The sequence below is a fragment of the Microtus pennsylvanicus genome, chromosome 19 (genome assembly GCF_037038515.1).
Source record: "Microtus pennsylvanicus isolate mMicPen1 chromosome 19, mMicPen1.hap1, whole genome shotgun sequence".
NCBI lineage: Eukaryota > Metazoa > Chordata > Mammalia > Rodentia > Cricetidae > Microtus > Microtus pennsylvanicus.
In genome coordinates, this window is record NC_134597.1 from 14,014,044 (window position 1) to 14,021,948 (window position 7,905).

The 7,905-nt window shown below is 41.9% G+C and overlaps 1 pseudogene; it reads right to left on the bottom strand.

The window, feature by feature from the left end:
• Positions 1–6,090: 6,090 nt before the first annotated feature.
• Positions 6,091–7,108, bottom strand: LOC142838196 (glyceraldehyde-3-phosphate dehydrogenase pseudogene; annotated as a pseudogene).
• Between the last annotated feature and the right edge of the window lie 797 nt (positions 7,109–7,905).

A 7,905-nucleotide genomic window follows, 5' to 3' on the forward strand; every position in this document is an offset into this window, starting at 1 on the left:
TTTTGTAAATTAATTACCAGTCAGTGAATTAAACTTTTCTCAAAATACATTTTGTGAGCTTGCAATTTAAATTATACATAGGCTCAAGGGGAAAACCTTGGTACTACAAATGGTCAGTAAATTCAAGATTCTGCTTTTTTAAAAGAAAAAAGATCCTCAACTTGATTCCATTGTTCTACGTGTCAGTTTTTATGCCAATACCAAGCTGTTTTTAATACTACAGCGCTACAGTAGAAGTTGAAGTCAGGGATGTGATTTGATTTGTTGAGGGGCCTGGCAGTGGCATCAGGACCTAACCCAGTTGCATTAACAGGTTTTTTTTTTTAGCTTATTCACTTTGGTGGGGTACCTTACTCAGCCTTGATGCAGTGTGAAGGGACTTGTTCTTGCCTCATATGACAGATATGACAGGTCTAGTTGACTCCCCACTGGAGGCCTCACTCTCTCTGAGGAGTGGCTGGGGGTTGGAGGGAAGTGGGAGAAGTGGAGGGAGGAGGGGAGGGAAGCGGAACTGTGGTTGGTATATCAAATGTATAAAAACAGACAGGAAAAAAAGATTAAGCTAATCTACGTTTATGAAGTATAATTTCCCTGATTTAAACACCCTTGCTTGGGAGTGTATTGTAATTCCCTTCTTCCTTGAAAACTGTGTTCATACTCTTGCTCTTTCATGATTTCTGTTACTACACTAAATTTTCCTTTATAATGAGCTTACTCACTAAGATTTTATTGAACACCTACTTTTTGAGAGATCTTGTTATTGATATGAGTACAGAAATGAAAAAAAAACCCACTACACTCAAGAAAAAGATTCTTTTCTACCAACTTATAGTTAGTGTCTAAACTTAAAAGAAAATAATTCATAAAGAATATTTCTTTAAAATTGTTTTTTATAATATATAATTTTGAGATACATACTAAATTTCTTTCTAAATTGTGACTGAGTTTATCACCTATGGCAATCTTTAAAATTGCTTAATATTGTATTATTAAGTAAAGTACACTAATACATCTTTAAGTACTTACAATAAATAAAATAGCTTGAAACATCACTGTTTTATGTTTCTAATAGCTGAGATACTTTTTTTTTTATATGAGAAAATTCACATCTGGTACAGAAAACCTAGTCAACTGCACATGGCTGGGAAGGCCATAGATCCCAGGGGAGAACCTAATACTGCCTTTTATCCCCATGATAAGTGCCAGTATGGAGAGATACCTTGCCCTGCAGGTAATGCTTGAGATTTGAATCTACTATTTCCACTTTCCCAAACTTCTATAATACCCAACTACATTCTAAAACCCAATCCTTGAGATGGCTCAGCAGTTGAGAGTGTTAACTTCTCCCCAGAAGACTTGGGTTCAGTTCCTAGCAACCACATGGAAGTTCACAACCTTCTGTCATTTCAGTTCCAGAGTACCTGACATCACCTTCTGGCCTCCATAGGCAATACCCACACATGGCATACAGAAAAACAAAATTCACCCTTCCAATCCCTAGCCTTAAATTCACAGATAGGTAAGAACTACCTTTACTTCTAATCAAATAAATGTCTTTTTTTACATCAGGCAGAGACGATCACAAAGATCAAAAGCTGGTTAAAAAGCATAGATTTAAAATGCAGACCATAGGGTTCCCCACCATAATCAATACATCTACAATGCAACTTCTACTAAGGCTCAGGAATTATCACAGAAGAGGGGCCAGAAATATGATGTCTGCCATTTGACAGGGAAATTGCAGGAAATGGCATCCATGTAGCTTCAATACCCTGTTTGCTTAAAGAACACCTGAAAAATGAGAACAATAATCAATCAGTGTATAGAGGTTTGAAAACAAATAACCCCCAAAGGGAGTGGTGTTATTAGGAAGTATGGCCTTGTTGGAGCTAGTGTGGTCTTGATGGCCGAAGTGTATCACTGCAGTAGTGGGCTTTGTGGTCCTTTTCTCAAGCTTCACTCAATGTGACAGTTGACTTCCTGTTGCCTCTAAGTCAAGATGTTGAACTCTTAGTACCAGTACCATATCTGCCTGCATGGCATTATGCTGCCTGCCATGATAATAATTGACTGAACTTCTGAAACTGTAATCAAGCCCCCTCAACCAAATGTGTTCTTTATAAGAGTTGCCATGGTCATAGTGTGTCTTCTCAGCAATAAAAACCTAACTAAGACACATGGCTATCTATTTTTTATTAAAATAAATCACAAGACTCATGAGTACAGTGAGGTTGGCCTCAGTAAACCTACTAATGACCACTCATAATTAAAATTATATTTTCTATGAGATTTTATCTTATCAAAACCGAATGAGCAGATCATAATTTTCAGTTTCAATTACTGAAAACCTAGTTGCATAATCATTTTTTAATGTTCCCATCTCTTCCCTTCTTTTTCAGTTCCTATTCTGCATTCCATATGCATGTATTTGTGATCTCTGTTGTCTTGCATTGTGATTGATGATGTGCAATTTGATGGAAAGAGAATATTCTCCCTGCATATATTATTGCAATATGGTGCTATGATTGGGACTATGAGGAAATTTTCACTGGTTTTAGGAGAAAGAGCCAAGGATAATTTTTTTTCATATCTCAAAGTATTAATTTCCTTTGTTGTTTCAAAAGCAACAAAAAGATATGCTCAGTAATTTTAGAACATGAGTGGCAAAGTTTGTACAAGCTTTGTATATTATGATGAATTTCTAATTTATTAGAATGTGTTTCTTAAAAGGAATTATTAAAACAATGGTTTCTGTTGCTGTGAAGAGATGAAATGACCACAGTAACTCTTATAAAGGGAAACCTTTTATTGGGGCTGGCTGGCAGTTCAAAGTTTTAGTCCATTATCTTCACAGCAGGGTGGGATGGAGGCAGACATGGTGCTAAAGAAGGAGCTTAGAGTTCTTTACATTTTGATCTGCAAGCAACAGGAAGTGAACTGTGTACTACACAGTTCTTGAACAAAGGAGACCTCAAAGCCCACCCCCACACAGTGACATACTTCCTTTAACAAGACCACACGTACTACAATAAAACCAAACCTCCTAATAGCATCACTCTTTTGGGAGCCATTTTCTTTCAAACCATCACATATTGAAATTCGAGAATTTTGTTAAGTATTGTGTTAATTTGACTATGAAGTTGAGCAATTTCAAAGGTTGTTAATTAGTTGCATTTTGTCTTCTAAAATTTCTGTATTTTCTGTAACTATAATCTAGTAATTAGACTTCTGATCAGAATCCTGTCTATTATTCCTTCTCATTTCCTTTCAGGCTGATACTTGTTAGGGTCTGAGAAAAAGCCCTGAAGAAGACCAGCAACCACATATGCAATAATGAGAGTGTTTTATTGATTTTAATGTTGGGGTGGCAAAAGAGTGACCCCCAAAGTAGCCTGCAAGCTCCTTTTAAGCAGAGTTAGGGAAATTCTGAAGAGGAGGGATTAACCTGGGGTTGATTGGTGGAGGAAAGATTAGTCTGGGAACTGACTGGTGAGAGCTGACTGGTGGGAGGCCTAGTGGTTAGACACTTTCCAGTAGCAGGGTAGAGAAAGTTATCTTCAACTTACAGAAGTCTGTGGAGTGCCTGCTGAGTTAGCAGATGGCCTTGTGGGAGCCTGCTGAGTTAGCAGAAGGGCTTTGGGGACCTGCTGAAGTAGCAGAAGGGCTTTGGGGTGCTTGCTGATGATCACCCATAAGTTGTTGTTTTCATGAGACTTGATTGTCTCATTCTAGTGAAGCGAAACTAAGGTATGGTCTCCATTAGGGCTCTGATCTGCTGCCCATTCTTCCAAGCTATTCATATTCCCCACCCCCTTGAATAATGGTGTATCTCAAATCCTGGAGATGCTTTCTCCAGATAAGCAGGCTTATGTTGTTGTCTCAGAACTACCAGCTGGACCGTGTAGATTTGTGATGATCACCAAGTCATCTGACTGGAACCCATGGGGCACAGGGGACAGTACCTTCTCATAGACTGCACGTAGCTGAGGCCAGGGTTGTTTATGCACATTGAGACAGAAATTATAGAGAGGAAAGAAATCTTAGGCAGAATGAGTGGTGACCTGACATACATGACTTCAAGTGGGGTCAGACCTAGGGTATAAGGAGAATTGTGAACCCCGTAGAGAGCAAAGGGGAAGAGAGACACCCAGTCACCGCCAGTCTCAAGGGTTAATTTGGTTAAAGTCTCTTTTAAGGCCTAGTTCATCCTTTCTACCTGGCTTAAACTTTGGGGACACAAAGCACAATGAAGTTTCCAATTGGTCCCCATAGTCTTAACTAGTCTTAATGTTAGCTGAGAGATGAATGCAGGTCTATTATCTGAGACAAGAGCATAGGGAAGCCATACCAAGAAATGATCTCTTCTAGTAGCTTTTTGACCACCATGGCAGATGTCTCATGGTTAGTCGGGAAAGCCTCATTCCATCCTGAAATGGTATTTATAAAAACTGGCAAATATTTATAGCTACACAAGCCTGGTTTTACCTCTGTGAAGTCAGTCTCCAAATTACAGTATGTGGATGACCTCCTGATAGCAGCTGACACCTTGGAAGCCTGCAAAGCTGCCACTGAAGGGCTGCTTAGAATTCTGGGAGACTTGGGGTAACGTGTATCAGCAAATTCCGCTCAATTCTGCTGACTGGGGTAACTTACCTGGGGTACATACTCAAGGGGGCAAAAGATGGCTGTCAAAGGCAAGGAAAGAGACCATTCTGAGGATCTTCTCTCCCAGTGCCCAGTCCTCATGACTCCACTTCTTGCATTGATGAAAAAGCACATGGGACATCAGCCTACAACTTCTGCTGTTTTGGCCTTAAGGTCAAGGACCTTAGATGTGCTCTTTTAAAGAGGTCCTGTATTTTCTTTTTCCAAATTAGTACTTTGTTGTATTTGAGTGACAAAGTCTGATGGGAGAATGATCTATTTGTCGGGGGTCCTGAGCCATCCTTTCTCCTTGTGTTTGTGTACAAATGGATTCTTTGGAGCTCTTGGTCAGCATAAGCTGGAAATTCTGGCAATGTGGGTGTCCCCATCTCTGATGGTGTGGCTAGCAGGAGACCGCTGTCTGGAGAACAGTCTCCTTTGCTGCCTTGTCTGCTCAGCTATTTTCCTTCGAGATTGATTCCTCTTCTTTCTGATGCCCAGGGAAGTCTATGACAGCTATTTCTTGGGGTAGCCTTATGACCTGTCAGAGGTCTAAACCCTCCTGTTTGTTTTTAATAGTCCTTCCTTCTGCAGCCAACAATCCCCTCTCTCTGTAGACAGCACCATGTATAGTACCTGCTTGCTCAGTTCTCTCCCATTCTAGTGAAGCGAAAGTAAGGTCTGGTCTCCATCAGGGCTCTGATCTGCTGCTCCCCTTCCAGCCTTTTCAATACTCTTTCTTCTATCCTATCTGTTATTATTATTAATCTTACTTTTTAAAAGAGGGGTGCAATGAACTTTATTGATGGTATTCAAGAGAGTAGGGCTCCCTAAGCCCTTCCTGCTATTCTGGGGGTCTGGGATGCAAACTGTGAGGGAGATGTGATTTGGGAGTGTCATATATCAATCTGTTGATTTCATTGGTTAAGTAATAAACAAACTGCTTGGCCTCATAGCTTAGAACATAGGTGGGTGGAGTAAACAGAACAGAATGCTGGGAGGAAGAGGAAGTGAGATCAGAGACTCGACAGCTCTCCTCTCGGGGGCAGACTCCTCAGAGAGACGCCATGCCCCGCTCCCGGGCAGACACATGCGATGAAGCTCCGACCCAGGATGAACGTAGGCTAGAATCTTCTCGGTAAGACAGGTGCTCACTAAGACCGGTGCTCACAGATTATTAGAGATGGGTTGATTGGGATATCAGAATTAGCCAGCAAGGGCTAGAGCTAAAGGGCCAAGCAGTGTTTAAATGAATCCAATTTGTGTGTTGTTATTCCGGGGCATAAGCTAGCCAGGCGGCCAGGGTGCTGGGGACGCAGCCCTGCCGCTTGTATTACTAGAGAGATGCTCAGTGTCAAGGGTTGAGTTAGGACAGGGACTGCTCAGCAGCCGAGGGCCTCTCTCTTGCTGTGTCCTTGCTTGGATGGGTGGTCCAGGGTGGGCTTCTTACTCCTCGGAGGCCATGTAGGCCATGAGGTCCACCACTCTGCTGTAGCCGAATACATTGCTGTACCAGGAAATAAGCTTTACAAAGTTGTCATTGAGAGCAATGTCAGCCCCAGCATCAAAGGTGTAAGAGTGGGAGTCACTGTTAAAGTCCCAGGAGAAAATCTGGTCCTCAGTGTAGCCCAGGATGCCCTTTAGTGGGCCCTCTGATGCCTGCTTCACCACCTTCTTGATGTCGTCATACTTGGCAACTCTCTCCAGGCGGCATGTCAGATCGACAATGGACATGTTGGGGGTAGGAACACGGAAGGCCATGCCCGTGAGCTTCCTGTTCAGCTCTGGGATGACTTTTCCCACAGCCTTGGCAGCGCCAGTGGATGCAGGGATGATGTTCTGGGCAAGTGCCATGGCCGTCTCTCCACAGCTTCCCAGAGGGGCCATCCATAGTCTTCTGGGTGGCTGTGATGAAATGGACTGTGGTCATGAGTCCTTCCATGATGCCAAAATTGTCATGGGGGCTAAGCAGTTGGTGGTGCAGGAAGCATTGCTGACAATCTTGAGGGAATTGTCATACTTGCCGTGGTTCACACCCATCACAAACATGGGGGCATCCTCAGAAGGGGCGGAGAAGATGACCCTTTTGGCCCCACCCTTCAAGTGGGCCCCAGCCTTCTCCATGGTGGTGAAGACACGGGTCATCTCCACAACATACTCGGCGTGGGCATCACCCCATTTCATGTTGGCGGGATCTCGCTCCTGGAAGATGGTGATGGCCTTCCCGTTGATGACAAGCTTCCCATTCTCAGCTTTAACTTTGCCTTTGAACTTGCTATGGGTGGAGTCATACTGGAACATGTAGACCATGTAGCTGAGGTAAATGAAAGGGTCATTGATGGCAACAACGTCCACTTTGCCAGAAGTGAAGGCAGCCCTGGTAACCATGGGTCCAATACGGCCAAATCCGTTCACTCCGACCTTCACCATCTTGTCTCTGGAAGGAAGCTGGCACTGCTCGAAAAGAAGCGGCGGTCTCTAGAACAGGGAGGAGCTTAATCTTACTTTTAAAAGCAAGCATGTATCATCATTTAATACCATTATGCTTTTATTGTTACTAATTTTTTGGAAAGTCTGAAGAAGTTAAAAATCTTTCAGGAGCTCCTTATTTTCAAAAATCATTGTGTCTAATTCCCACTATGTACTTTCTTCAATGCTTATATTGTGCCCTAATCAATATTAATTACCTGCGTCCATCCTCAAGTGAATTTATCACATGTATTCTCATATTTGTGTGTCTGATGATTTTGATCCAGTTCTCAACAGCTTTTGCCTGTTATTTTTTATTGAATCCCTTAAAGATATGTCAAAATATGCATTTCTTCATGCCAACAACTTTGATCCCTAGTGGGAGTTTATGGGACCCATCATGTATGGTACTTTAGGGCTTTTTTTGGCAGTTATGTAGCATTGTCCTAAGTCACTCCACAGTATTAATGTCATTGCCTCAAGGGCAGATCCTATACTTTCCTAGTGGCACTGTGGGTCTTTATATATAACGAAGTATCAATAACGTAATTAAATTAAACATAAGTGGTAGTTGGCTAAATTGGTTATATTAAAAAGCTTCAATTATGCCCTGAAGGAAGAGGTCTCAAAGTTCTCATGAGTTTTCATGTTTGATTTACACACCGAGTCAGAAGCTTTGGAATCATTACTTTGCTGGATTAGAAAATGTACTTATAAGTACCCCTTTGAAAAAAACACTGTCCCCATCTATTAAGTATAACAGACCCACTACAAATATTCCATCTATAAGTA